The sequence below is a fragment of the Mauremys mutica genome, chromosome 2, assembly GCF_020497125.1.
Source record: "Mauremys mutica isolate MM-2020 ecotype Southern chromosome 2, ASM2049712v1, whole genome shotgun sequence".
Taxonomy (NCBI): domain Eukaryota; kingdom Metazoa; phylum Chordata; order Testudines; family Geoemydidae; genus Mauremys; species Mauremys mutica.
In genome coordinates, this window is record NC_059073.1 from 120,505,322 (window position 1) to 120,518,408 (window position 13,087).

The 13,087-nt window shown below is 42.6% G+C and overlaps 2 long non-coding RNA genes across 3 annotated transcripts in view; one reads left to right on the forward strand and one right to left on the reverse strand.

The window, feature by feature from the left end:
* LOC123363080 overlaps positions 1–12,405 on the forward strand; it is a 33,280-nt gene extending 20,875 nt beyond the window's left edge. For both annotated transcript variants that reach the window (XR_006576701.1, XR_006576702.1), the window contains exon 3: positions 12,123–12,405. This is a non-coding gene — a long non-coding RNA (uncharacterized LOC123363080). The remainder of the gene's footprint in view (positions 1–12,122) is intronic.
* Positions 1–13,086, reverse strand: part of LOC123363077 — a 51,791-nt gene extending 38,705 nt beyond the window's left edge. The window contains exons 1-2 of the long non-coding RNA XR_006576698.1: positions 12,916–13,086; positions 10,761–10,898 (exon numbers count right to left, since the gene is read on the reverse strand). This is a non-coding gene — a long non-coding RNA (uncharacterized LOC123363077). The remainder of the gene's footprint in view (positions 1–10,760; positions 10,899–12,915) is intronic.
* Between the last annotated feature and the right edge of the window lies 1 nt (position 13,087).

A 13,087-nucleotide genomic window follows, 5' to 3' on the forward strand; every position in this document is an offset into this window, starting at 1 on the left:
ATTTCTAAAGATAGCTACATCACTTGACCCAAGGTTTAAGAATGTGAAGTGCCTTTCAAAATTTGAAAGGGACGAGGTGTGGAGCATGCTTTCAGAAGCCTTAAAAGAGCAACACTCCGATGTGGAAACTACAGAACCCGAACCACCAAAAAAGAAAATCAACCTTCTGCTGGTGGCATCTAACTCAGATAATGAAAATTAACATGTGTTGGTCTGCACTGCTTTGGATTGTTAGTGAGCAGAACTCGTCATCAGCATGGATGCATGTCCCCCAGAATAGTGATTAAAGGATGAAGGGATATATGAATCTTTAGCACATCTGGCACATAAATATCTTGTGACGCCGGCTACAAAAGTGCCATGAGAATGCCTGTTCTCATTTTCAGGTGACACTGTAAAGAAGATGCGGGCAGCATTATCTCCTGCAAATGTAAACAAACTTGTTTGTCTGAGAGAGTGGCTGAACAAGAAGTAGAACTGAGTGGATTTGCAGGCTCTAAAATTTTACATGTTTTATTTTTGAATGCAGTTTTTTTGTACATAATTCTACATTTGTAAGTTCAACTTTCATAATAAAGAGATTGCACTACAGTACTTGTATTAGGTGAATTGAAAAATACTATTTCTTTTGTTTTTTTTTACAGTGCAAATACTTGTCATCAAAAATAAATATAAAGTGAGCACTGCACACTTTGTATTGTGTGTTGTAATTGAAATCAACATATTTGAAAATGTAGAAAATATCCCAAAATATTTAAATAAATGGTATTCTATTATTATTTAACAGTGTGATTAATCGTGATTAATTTGTTTTAATCGCTTAACAGTCCTAGTTACTACTTAAATAGTCCCTTTGAAATCTGTAGGGCTACTTGTGGAGCATGAGACAACTCAACATGAGTAAAGGTAGTAAGTTTAGGGTCTACATCTAGATTGTGGAGCGCTTACTGATGTTGGTGAGCACTTATTTGTATGAGTAGTTCCTCTAAGTCACAGGGAGGGGCAGTTTAACAGTATGAGAGGCATCATGCTTTTATTTACTGAGTAAAAGTCTGAGAGCAATGGACTAATCCCAGTCCCAGTTCTGTGGCTTTGCTCAAGGTAAGTAGCCAACATTTTTAGATGTTAGGTAACTGAATGTAGAGCTGAGCCCCAGCAGCTTCCATTAACTTTAGTGGGAACATCAGGGGCTCAGCTCCTCTAAAAATCAGACCACTTTTATTTGGGTGCCTAGGCTTATATGCCCATGTTTGAAAATAATCACCTTAACCTCTCTGTACCTCAGTTTACCACATCTGTAAAATGGTGGATCTCCCTTATAGGTGGATTGTAACAATTAAACAACATTTTTGAAGTTCTGCATATGTCCTAAACCCCACCAGAGTGCACAGAAAACCATCCAGTTTGTGCAGCCTCCACGACTCTCCAAACTCCATTTAATTTGAGAGTGCAGCAAATTTGCCCATGTGGCTGTGCTGGAGTGCACATTTTCTTCACTGTGCTATTATAGTAGCTTCTACAGACACTGCAGCACATTTTTTAAAATAAAGTTTACTTTAAAATTTTATTTTCTCCATATCCCTATCTGTCAAGCAGAATCATGTCTTCTCATTCCCATTTTCTCTTTGTGCCCTCTGTGCTCAAGATCTCATCTCATGTCATGACTGTCTTTTCACCCCAGAAGACCAAATGGACTTGCTTAATCTTAAATGCTACCTCTTAATTATCTGTAGAAGTCACTGTTCAGTGACACACATTAGACCTTTCACAGGAGATTAACATGATTGCTTATTCCCAATCCAAGAGCAAAAGGTTATCCTTGGTCTAACATAGAGCATTTCCACTAAACTATAAGGCTGCCTTCCTTTCAAATTCAAAGACGCTTAATGCCTTCAAATCATATCAAACTCCACCCATGTTCTCTGCCACATTTTCAATAGGTTCTCTGATTATTCTGTTTCATCGGTTGATCCAAAGTGTCTGCCATTTCCCTATTTAATGCTCTTGTTTCATTTTAAACAATAGAGAGGGACAAATTATTGGCACTGAATTGCAATGAGGTGTCAAACTTTACAATGTACCTGCACAGTAGGTAAATACAGTAATATAGCGAACTTTCAACATTCCACTTAGATGGTTCTGAATCTTCCTATTAAAGTTCAAAAAGCTTATCTGAACTGCTGGATCTTGCTTTCTTGAATGGATGGATGGTGCAGTTCATTTCTTGACTAGCTTCTTCATAAAACTAACTAACAAACAAAAAATTGTCTGGGCACATACAAAGAATTGCCTGTTCCCCAAAATGTTTGGCCTGAAATAGCAAGATTGGCAAGAGGCTCATCTGAACACAGACTGCTAGCAGACAAAATGTGAGGACTCAGACTGTAAACACAAATACTAAATTTGCACCACATGCCAACTGGCAACTGTTTTGCCAGAAGACGTTTATGTTTCAAGGTCAGCTGATGTGGGAGTTGTGGGAGCCTCAGGTAAGGAGATGATTTATACAATCAGAGCTTCTATGCTATTGTTGTTCTCAGACAACACTTTGCCATGGGAAATATCCCAGAGGAAATTTTGTGATTGACTCAGCTATTTAGACTAAATCCAATTACAGGAAACGTGTTTGTTCTAAGTACCCAAATTTACAAGTTGCTTGTTCTCAGGAAGAAGTGATTTTTTAGTAGTTTAATCATCACTATAAATGGTATAAAGGGATAAAAGACACAAACACCATACATTCAAACTGGGAACAAATAGAAGTAAAATAAGACTGAAATAAAACTACAAATGCACACCCTCTGGATTTCTCTGCTGAAAGGGACCAGAGAGGTAGGAAACCTCCATAACAGTCCCCTCACATTTCTCACTGAGCATCCCCTAAGAGAAAGGAATTTGGGGCGTTTCCCTGTCTGATAGATCTTGGGGATTGGCGGGGCAGAGCAACCCAGCCCTGTGGATATAGGACCCAACAATCTGTGGGACTTCTGCCTCTGCACTGCTCCATGGCTCCCCTTCCCATGGCATCACAGTCCCTACAGAAGCTTTGCTTCCACTAACTGGATCCTATGTGGCTGCTCAGTGGCCTTGGGGGGAGGGAGGCAGGGGAAAGCAATACAATTCCCAGCTATATTAGTTCTCTGCCACATTTCCACATGAAAATTCAGTGGCTCTACATAGGACAATGCCATTAAATGTAGCCAGTCCCCTGTTCCTTACCCCTAAGCCCCAAATACCAATGGAACCCCTTCCTCACATAGGGAGGAGGTGATGGTGCTGTGCAGGCAGCACTCCCCTTACTTAAAAGCTGACAGCAGGAGATATGTTCATAAAGGGTCCCTTTCAAGAACATGTGTATATAAGATGCTTTAAGCCTTAAACATCAGTGGTTTTAAGAACTGCAGCAGTGGGCCTTTTATGAACAGCTGAATGTTTTTGGAATGTAACACAACAGTTTATTAAAGGAAAATGCCAGCGTTTTTCTCTCAAAATATTTATTAAAAATAGATCTCAGCATAACAAGCATTATTAAAGCAATAGCTGCAGGAATTGCAACATTTTAATGGCATTAGATGACTTACTGGAAGCTGGTATCTTCCCTAAGCATGCTAAAGATGTGATTAACTGGGGTGGAAAAAGAACTCTTTCAGCAGGAAAAGCATGTAGTTTTGAAATGTGTGCAGAGGAGGAAATGTAGCATTATTTTATTTTTGGTCTGCTTTGGGCTCCATAGTGCCATTTAAGGACTGTCGTGTACTGCCCTGGTGGAACACCCGTAGGCATCTTACAGAATGTCTTTCAGAGCCCCCTGGTGTACAAGGGAAGCATAGCTGTTATTCCATCGCATTGTGGGATGCAGTACACTGCTCCCTGTGTGCTGATCCCACTCCCAAGGCAATGTGGAAGAATAGAGCCATGGTCCTACCTCCTCCCTACCTGCTTTAGGACAACTTGCATCTAAGGGCACACTGAAGGCGTGAGCTTGCCTTGTGCTACTCTGAGTGCAGGGACTGCATGCAACTGTGCTGTGAAAGGAAGGTGACTTGCAACTCTCTACCACCACTGTGATAAATAAAGGGGCCGGAGGTTTGCTCCCTTTGATTGACACCCAGCCAGCTAGCTAGCTGTAAAATCCCTTTTGATAGCTGTTCTTTACTTGCTTTACCTGTAAAGGGTGAAAAAGTCCCCCAGGTAAAGAAAAAAAGTGGGCACCTGACCAAAAGAGCCATTGGGAAGGCTAGAACTTTTTAAAATGGAAAAAGAAACTTTCCCTTTGTCTGTTGGTCTCTCAGGGCTGCAGGGACACGGAGCAGCAATGCTATAAGCAGGAATGCTGTGTAAGGTTTAAACCAGGTATGAAAAATTATTTTCCATACCTAGCAGGACTTATTGGGATACGGCAGGGGTTGTCAACCTGAGCCTGAGAAGGAGCCAGAATTTACCAATGTATATTTCCAAAGAGCCACAGTAATACATTAGCAGTCACCCACCGGCAGCCCCGCTGATCAGCACCTCCCCCTCCCTCCCCGCACCTCCCGAGCAGCTGTTTCGTGGTGTGCAGGAGGCTCTGGATGGGAGGGGGGAGGAGCAGGCATGGCAGGCTCAGGGGAGGGGACTGGAAGGGGTGGAGTGGGGGCAGGGCCTGTGGCAGAGCCAGGGGTTGATCAGTGAGCACCCCCCCAGCACATTGGAAAGTTGGCACCTGTAGCTCCAGCCCCAGAGTTGGTGCCTATACAAGGAGCCGCATATTAACTTCTGAAGAGCCGCATGTGGCTCCAGAGCCACAGGTTGGCCTCACCTGGGATAGGGAATGTTTAGGTAGACCCGATCAGGGTTGTTTGTTTGTTTTTGTTTTTGGCTTGTGGATCTCCTCTGTGCTAACCCCAGATGCTTTTGTTTGCTTGTAACCTTTAAGCTGAATCCCAAAAAGCTATTTTGGGTGCTTAATTTTTGGAATTGCTCTTTTAAAATCTAGCAAAAGCCTAAGTTCCAAATGTTTTTTGTTTGTTTTTTTAATAAAATTTACCCTTTTTAAGAACAGGATTGGATTTTTGGTGTCCTAAACGGTTTATGTTGTTTAATTAGCTGGTGGCATCTGCTAATTTCCTTTGTTTTCTTTCTCAGCTCGTCCCGGGGGCGGGGGGGATGACTGGATACCCTTTGTTTACATTGACCATCCGTAGGCACGGGCGCCTGCAGCTTCCAATGGCTGCGGTTTGCCATTCCCAGCCAATGGGAGCTGTGGGAAACAGCAGGCCAGCACATACCTGCGGCCCGTGCCGCTGTCCGCAGCTCCCATTGGCCAGGAATGGCAAACCGTGGCCACTGGGAGCTGCAGGCAGTTGTGCCTGTGGACATTCAATGTAAACAAATGGTCTCATGGCCCACCAGCAGATTACTCTGACAGGCCGCAGTGGTCTAGGGTCACAAAGTCAGAGTGAGAGGTTTCTTAGCCAAACAGCAACTTTCTCTTTATTCTAACTCCCAAGTCACAGCGAAATGAACAAAGGCAATGCATCCCATGGTTAGCTAGTGTTCAGCACTCTTCCCGGCTTGAGAAAATGTTTTTGTTGGCTTCAGCAAAAGTTCAAAAAATTATGGTTATTTACCAACACCTCTTAGATTCCTTGAGTACATTAACTATAAAGATCCCAACTCTTTAGCATCAAGTTGGAACCTGCTAGAAAAAGGTGAACAGTGAGGCCATTTTCACAATTTGTCACTGAGCTGAACATTTGAGCCTGAGAGTATTAAAGGAAACCGTGGCTTAGCCATTTTTCAATTCCTCCCACTTACTCAAGAATTCCTAAAAAAGCTTCTAAAAAAGTGAGTAAGGAGTCTGAAGAAAATTTACCATGATCGAGTGAAATGCCATTTTTCAGTTTCAAAAATCTCAAAAGGAAAAAACAAAGATGGATTTTGCACATTTTATTCCTTGTAGCTAAAAGTCTTAGGCAGCCTGATGTATCGGTCTGTAACTGTTTTATGAAGTATAGCCGAGCTTATACAGAAATGCAAAACAAGATGTTTTCTTTAGAAACACCACTAATGATGGCCAAGGTTAGAAGATTCAAGGCAACTTCCTTCCTTTTCTTTTTCAGTCAACAATATTTGAGAGAGAAAAACATTGACTGGAAGCAAAAATGTTTTGATGGCAGCTTAGAAACATACACCAGATTCAAAGTAAACATGGCAAATAATTTTTAAGGTTTAATTTTAGGATTTTTATATTTCTATATATAAAATAATTAAATATCTGACTTTTGATCACAGAAGATACTCCAGAATGCACAGAAATTAAAAAGTGCATGTCACCGTTTAAACCAATTTTTTTCTGTATTGCAGCCTCACACATTCACTGTTCTCCAGCTTTGAAAAAACAAATAAAGATCTGTTTGCAAAGCTGAAAACATATATGGAAGAGGCAGTTGGCTTCTGCAACAAAAAAATGTTTCCATATAATGTGAAGATTGGGCTTTTGTTTCCAAATCCAGTCATCTTTATAGAAAAAAGATTCAACTTTTCACCAGTGCCAGGCAACATTTCACAAATCCCACCTTACTCCAAGCTATTAACATGGATGTTGCCTCAAGGCATTTCCTCTTGCCTACATCTTATAATTTTCTTCAAACATAACAAATTGAATTGCTGTATAACTGCATTACCCAGTCTATGGATTGAGATCCCTAGAGAGATTGTTGTGTCTTTCTGGGTGTTGAGCAGTTTAAATTATTTAACTTTTAAGATAAGAATATGTCCATTTTCACAATACACAAAAACCTCACACTAATTAAATACAGAAATACAGTAATAGCCATTAGAAAGTCAACATTTCTCATCAATTTCCATGCACCAATATAGCCTATCTAAGCACAGGTAAATACTGTGGTATCTCGGAGACCACTGTATGGTAACTGATGCAAATACTGACTTTTTAATGCAGTCCATTTTGTCTGGTGAGCTGAGTGGAACGGGAAAAACCCACAAGACTATGGGTTGTGCTGCAGATGGGTAGATTTCTCCTCTGCTGCAATGAGCTTATTTGACTCAGAGGCATGGATTTTCAACACAGCCCACGTCCATTGAGCTTCATGGGATAATGTAAAGCCTATCTGTTCATGCAGGCTTTTGCCTGTGGGGTTGATAATGGGCTATCTCTGTGCGTATAGTTGAATTTTACAGCGGAGTCTCTCTATATAGTTGACATTAATAATCAACTATTTTTTGTATTTTTAAAAGACTTTGTGAATTAGCCAGCGACAAATATAATTGGTACAATCTTTAAATTAGAAAACCCCTGTGATTACACATGCAAGTGGTTAGATACCTAAATATCCATTTTTGTATAATTACAAAAATTGTACAAGCAATTGCAATAACTATACAGTCAATGTAGGTGCAAATCTCAGACTTGCTTTAAATATGTTGCTGAGCCACTGACCTCAGAGGTCTGTACCTTAACAAAAGCCTATCCAGCTAGATGGTCTGAGCACAGTGAGCTCACAGCAGCCTCTGCCTTGTCATCAGACTAGCAAGATAACAGAAATTAGTGCCATAAAATCAACCTAGGAGGCCAGAGATGCTGAGCTAGTGACTTCACAGTGGTCTCTCCCTTGTCATCAGACCAGTAATCCAGGGTTCCTGTATTACAGACCTCACAAAAACCTGCCTCTTTACATCACCCAGCAAGCTATAGTTGTTGAGCCAGTGATATCACAAGGAGTCCGGTGGCATCTTAAAGACTAACAGATTTATTTGGGCATAAGCTTTAAGTGAGGTTTTTTACCCACAAAAGCTTATGCCCAAATAAATCTGTTAGTCTTTAAGGTGCCACTGGACTCCTTGTTGTTTTTGTGGATACAGACTAACACGGCTACCTCCTGATACTTGAGTGATATCACAGAGACCTAGACCTTACCATAACCACAGAACATTCTAGCCTGACATAGTAATGGAGCAAAGTCACTCATGTCACAGAGGGCTGAGGCTTGATATAAATTCTGCAAGCTACGAATGCTGAGCTACTAACCTTAAGGAGGCCTGAGCCTTGGCATCAGTCTGACAAGCTATAGCTGATGAGTTAGTAATTTCAAAGAGACCTGAACCTGCACATCAGTCCAACAGCTATAGATCCTGCGGTAGTTACCTCAGAGAAGTTTACGCCTGGATATTAGTCCTGCTAGTTAATGGTGCTGAGCCAGGGCTGTCACACAGGCGAACTTTTGACATGAGACCAGTAAGCTAGAGGTGCTGAGCCAGTGACCCTAACAGAGTCCTGTATCTTGATACCAGCCCAGTACCGTAGAGCTGCACAGCCAGTCAGCTCCCAGAGGCCTATGGTTTATCAACAGAATCCAGCAAGCTAGAGATGCTGAGCTAGTGAACTTAAAGAAGCCTAACTTACAACAGTCCAACAAGCTAAAGCTGGTGAACTAGTGAAATCTCAGAAACTTGGCCCTTTACATATATCCAGCACACTACAGCTGCTGAGCAAATAACATAACTGTGGTCTGTGTCTTAAAATCGGTCCAGCAAGCTGAAGGAACTTTTCCCTTAGCCTAGATAAAGGGGCTGAGGAACCAATCTCATATAGTCCTGGCCTTGACAGTAGCCAAAAAAGCCTGAGATGCTGAGCCCTATCCTTCACAGAGTAACAGCCCAGCATGCTAATGCTGCTAGACCAGTCATCTCACATATGCTTTTGGTTAGCTCAGGAGCTAGCGCTGTTGAACTGATATAAAAGCTCAGGCTTCTTCCAGACTCAGCTTTTACAGCCTACTGGACTTATGTCAAGACACGGTCTTCTGTCTCCTCTTTCTGTTATTTTTAGTGGAAAGCTCTGTGAGCCACTTTAAGTAAACAAAGCTATATACATTTGATAGCCTTGTGCATGCATAAACAGCAGCAAGGTTGACTTGGTAGCTAATGATATGGTCACATTTGCTATTTTGTACTGTTCCAAAGTGAATGAGGGGACAGCAAGCCAGGGGACAAGGGAGATACAGTGAGCAAGGGTGAGCAGGGAGCAGACAGAAAAGGCAAGGTTTTTACATGTTCTCCACTATCAAAGGATCTAAGAAAGGCCAAAACTGATGGCTTAATGCTGCAAACACTTGCCATCAAACACTGTGCTTACCATCTGAGTAACCCTATTGAGGATGTGAGACCAGGAAAATGGAAATGCATTGTTATTTGTAAAATCCTGCAAAAAATGGATGCATATTAATACTCACAGAGTCCTGATAAGTCTCCACAGGATTCTGACACACCTGAACAGAGTCCCAGTGCATATTGGCCTGTCTCATGCAGTTCCAACACACTCGACAGCACCTTGGGATCCAGATACTTCCTCTGCGGGGTTGTGAGGTGTCTGCCACAGTGACAAGGTGCTTGACACATCTCATTAGGTGCCCAACACATCCAGCAGGACCCTGAAACATCCGTTTGCTTGACATATCCCTCAAGGAGTCCATAATCCCCAAAACATCCCAGATAGTGCCAACACATGTTGCGAGTGCCTCACATGCCCACTGTTTGCTCAGCACTTCAGTGGGGTGCAGCCACATCCCTCAGGAGGCTGACTCTTCCCTGCAGAGCACCTGACAAGTGTCATATAGAATAAAAATACTTTTAAAATTATTCAGCCATTTTTACTGGCACATGGTGGGAATCCTGGGGGGGGAAAGAGGACAAAGCTGATAGAAGGCAACTGCCCAGATTAAGATTCTACAGCCAATTACCACTCCCCATTTGCTCTTTAGAACATATTGCTGCTGAGGGAATTGTGCTGCAGGCTTCACTGCTATCAGTGTGTGTTTGGAGCAGGACTGCTATGGAGCACTACCACTGTGCTTACTGCAGAGGAGTCTTTGAATCATGATTTGGAGATGTCAGTAACTCAGCCAGAGGTTATGGGTCTATTACAGGAGTGGGTGGGTGAGATTCTGTGGGCTGCAACGTGCAGCAGGTTAGATTGATCATGATGGTCTCTTCTGACCTTAAAGTCTATGAGCATAAGAGGGTGGGGGAACAGACTATCACTATCAGTGTAGAGAGAGAGGTTTCTATGTTCCTGTATCTGTGGGTTTGGGGGACTGGGGAATCCTATAGGACAGCGGTTCTCAAACTTTAGCAACCCGAGGACCTCTGTTTTTATTTAAAATTTTTCATGGACTTCCATGCTCAGCCCCAGGCCCCACCCTTGCCTCTCTCTTTCCTCCCTGAGACTGCCCCGTCCCCACTCCTCCCCCTCCCTCCCAGCACCTCCTGCATGCAGCTGAACAGCTGTTCTGTGGCTTGTAGGAGGCACTGGGAGGGAGGGGGAAGAGTTGATCAGCAGGGCCAGTGGTGCTGGACATGACTCATGGACCCCCCTGAAGTACCCTCACAGACCCCTGTCTGAGAAACTCTGCTATAGGATGTATTTAGTACCAGTGTGGCTTCCTGTGGATTGTACCATTATCAGTGTGTCTGAGGGTTTCCTAAATGCTATCATTGTATGTGTGGGGGGAGGGTTCCTATGGATTGTACCATTATCAATGCACAGGTTTGTATGAGGTCAATTTCCTATGCAATGTACAGTTGTCAACAATGGAGACTTATATGTGTGTGAAGGGGGGGTATATGACATGTACCACTATTAATAATGTGTAGGGGGTGGGGTTCCACAATGATGCTCCTCAGTTATTTCCCACATATCCAATCTGTCATCAAGTGTCTGATCCATAGTCCTAGCGCTCTCTCTTCCTCTTTACACTTACCACTCCTTTGTCCACAGGTTCACCATCTCTCATAGCAGTATTATGCTCCTTTGTTTCTCTCCATTTGCTGCTCCACTCTAGCCAAAATGCCACTTAACATGTCATCTTTCTCACCTCGCTTTGTGTATCATTTCAGAGCTGTAACAATACAATTTTATGTCTGTGTGGCACAAAATAGGCACATTAGCCATTTGCTACACATTTTGGAGGCTTCAACTATATATCCAATGTTTAGGAGGGTGTAAATTGGAGGTGGTAGTGATGTGGCCTAAATTGTCAGTGTAGCAGTAACTCATACAGAGGACCTGCTTTTTCCTTTATCCCATACCATATGTAGTGATTTGCCCCACTGTGACATGAATGCAAAATTGATTATGGGACAGCATAATACACCCACTTTGAATTCACATTGCACTGATATAAATGACTACAGAAGGTGCAATGGAGAATCAGGCCTAAAAATACAAATGACACATTGATCATGGATGGACTTTGATGCATTGTCCCAGCAGCATCCTTTCACTTCTCTGTTTTGCATTTGGTAAGACAATTAGCTTTTTGTCCCCTTTAAAACTGAGGACACAATTCTTTTAAACATCAAAACCACAGGTGAAAATGTTTAACTCTTTACTGAATCAACTCTTTAGCAGGTTGCTACAACCTGCTGTAATAATTTTATTGTGAGTCTTAAGATAGTTTGTGTTTTTCTTAAAGCTTCAACTCCTGGAGTCAGTGATTAAGTGAAAATAGATTTCAGTGGTAGCCGTGTTATTCTGTATCAGCAAAAACAAACAAACAAAAAAAACCACTAGGAGTCCTTGTGGCACCTTAGAGACTAATGCCGAAGCACTGGGAGCGCGGCTCCCAGCGCTGCAAGCTAATCTCCTCGGGAAGATGGAGTACCTGCAGCGCTGGGAAAGAGCTCTCTCAGCGCTGGCGCTGCGACCACACTCACTTCAAAGTGCTGCCACGGCAGCGCTTTGAAGTTTCGAGTGTAGCCAAGCCCTAACAAATTTATTTGGGCATAAGCTTTCCTGGGCTAGACCCCACTTCATCAGATGTATAAGGATGTATAAAAAATACAGGAGCAGGTATAAATACATGAAAGGATGACCTAACACTTGGTAAAGCAACCCCATCCTTTCATGTATTTATACCTGCTCCTGTATTTTTTACTTCATACATCTGATGAAGTGGGTTCTAGTCCACTAAAGTTTATGTCCAAATAAATTTGTTAGTCTCTAAGGTGCCACAAGGACTCCTCGTTTTTTAAAGTGAAAATACTAACTCACTGTTGCCAATGCTTGCAATTTTTAATCACAACTTTTGCAATATTTTGAATTTTTCTTCTTAAACCTCCAGATGCTGGAGTCAAGTAATTTTGTGAAAATCTCAACTTTCATCTTGCAAAAAGGAAGCTTCTAAGGCTGATGGTTGCAAAGAAATCCTTGAAAACATGACCCAAGTCCACCTTAAAAGCTTACAAACCAGATCACAAATAAAAAGAACAGTTTTTTAAAAATAACAATCTCATGATTGTAAAGCAAATCTCATGATTTTTTCAGCCTGTTGTGATTCTTAAATGCTAGTGGCTGGCAAAGCTGTAAACACCAACACCAGATCCAAAAATGTTTAACCCTTGGGGGACAGGCCCTGGATGGGCTCTTCAGCAAGCAGCTTCTGACACAGATTATCTAGGTCGGGTGTAGGCAACCTCTGGCACACGTTCTGAAGGCAGCACGCGACCTGATTTTCAGTGGCACTCACACTGCCCGGGTCCTAGCCACCGGTCCGGGGCGGGGGGTTCTGCATTTTAATTTAATTTTAAATGAAGAGTTTGAAACATTTTAAAAACCTTATTTACTTTACATACAACAATAGTTTCGTTCTATATTATGATAGAAAGAGACCTTCTAAAAACGTTAACATGTATTACTGGCACACGAAACCTTAGATTAGAGTGACTAAATAAAGACTCAGCACAGCACTTCTGAAAAGTTGCCAACCCCTGATCTAGGCGTTGGGCTATATTGTGCCTTAAATGCCCAGCCCTGTATGAGTTACTGCATCCAAACACCCCAACCCGTTACCCTGCTCCCCCTGTTCTGAGCCCTCTGCCCCTATTTTGTACATGGGGAGGGGGCAGCAGCGTCACCTGCTATTACTGCGCATGCTCAGCCTCTCGCTCACTAATTACACGGGTAGCACGAGCTGAGGCTACACCGGAAACAGCTGCTCTGCATCTGGGAGGCGGCCGGAAGTAACCGCACTGCCCCCCGCTTCCTCCGCCGGCCTGCCGCCTCCCGCTGCGTGACGTGTGTGCGTGT